At 34.2% G+C, this 898-nt stretch overlaps 1 pseudogene; it reads left to right on the top strand.

The window, feature by feature from the left end:
- LOC107663952 (thioredoxin domain-containing protein 6-like) overlaps positions 1-898 on the top strand; it is a 19,254-nt pseudogene that overhangs the window by 6,709 nt on the left and 11,647 nt on the right.

Consider the following 898-nt stretch of genomic DNA (forward strand, 5'->3'; position numbering starts at 1 on the left):
GAGGTAAAAAAAAATGATGAACTTACATTGTTGCATCTTTTAAAGTTGCTTATATTCATATGATATTTGCCACATGGATAAACAGCTGAACACTATTTCTTCCTGAATGCATATTTTGTTTGTAGATTCAGGATGCAGGTTTTGTGATTTTGGCCCATGAGGAGAGAACGCTGAGCGAAGCAGAAGCTCAAGACTTCTATCAACACAAAGCCGCAGAGGTAAAATGAAGAAAAAGTCTAAAAATAGCACGTTTTTGAATGTTTTTGCTGATGGTGTGTAGTGGCAGAATGCCAGTGTGTCATGTGAAGTGTGTGTGCTTGTGTGTGTTCTTCCAGCCTTACTTTCAGGAGCTCATCCAGTTTATGTCGAGCGGCCCGTTGCATGTCCTGGTCATTTCTAAGACGGAGGGCTGTGAGGACGTTATCCCAGCCTGGCGGGAATTCATCGGTCCACCGGATGTCGAAGAGGCCAGGAGAATGCAGCCGGAGAGGTACTTCATTCCCAGCAAAAGAAATATATAGACTTTATGTAGGAGTGACACATGAACATAAGCAGTCCCTCTGACATTTGCATTATGGTAATGCAAAGAAAGATCTTGTTCAAAAATCCAAATCTCAAATCAAAATCACATTAAATAAAAAAATTTAAATATCTGAAAATAACTAGAATAAATTTAAGCTGAAGTACTTAAAATGACTAAAACTGAACTAAAAATAAAGCTAAATAGAAACATAAAAAAACAAATACTAATAAAATTGACAAAAGCACATAACAAAATAACTCACACAAACTAAAATTAAAATAAAAACTATAAAAACTATAAAATATAAAAACAGATGCTAATATAAAATAAAATATTAATAAATAGTGTATACTTAATAGTATATGTTTCATGTTT

This window comes from Sinocyclocheilus anshuiensis, unplaced genomic scaffold (genome assembly GCF_001515605.1).
Source record: "Sinocyclocheilus anshuiensis isolate Anshui unplaced genomic scaffold, SAMN03320099.WGS_v1.1 scaffold81, whole genome shotgun sequence".
Lineage (NCBI taxonomy): Eukaryota > Metazoa > Chordata > Actinopteri > Cypriniformes > Cyprinidae > Sinocyclocheilus > Sinocyclocheilus anshuiensis.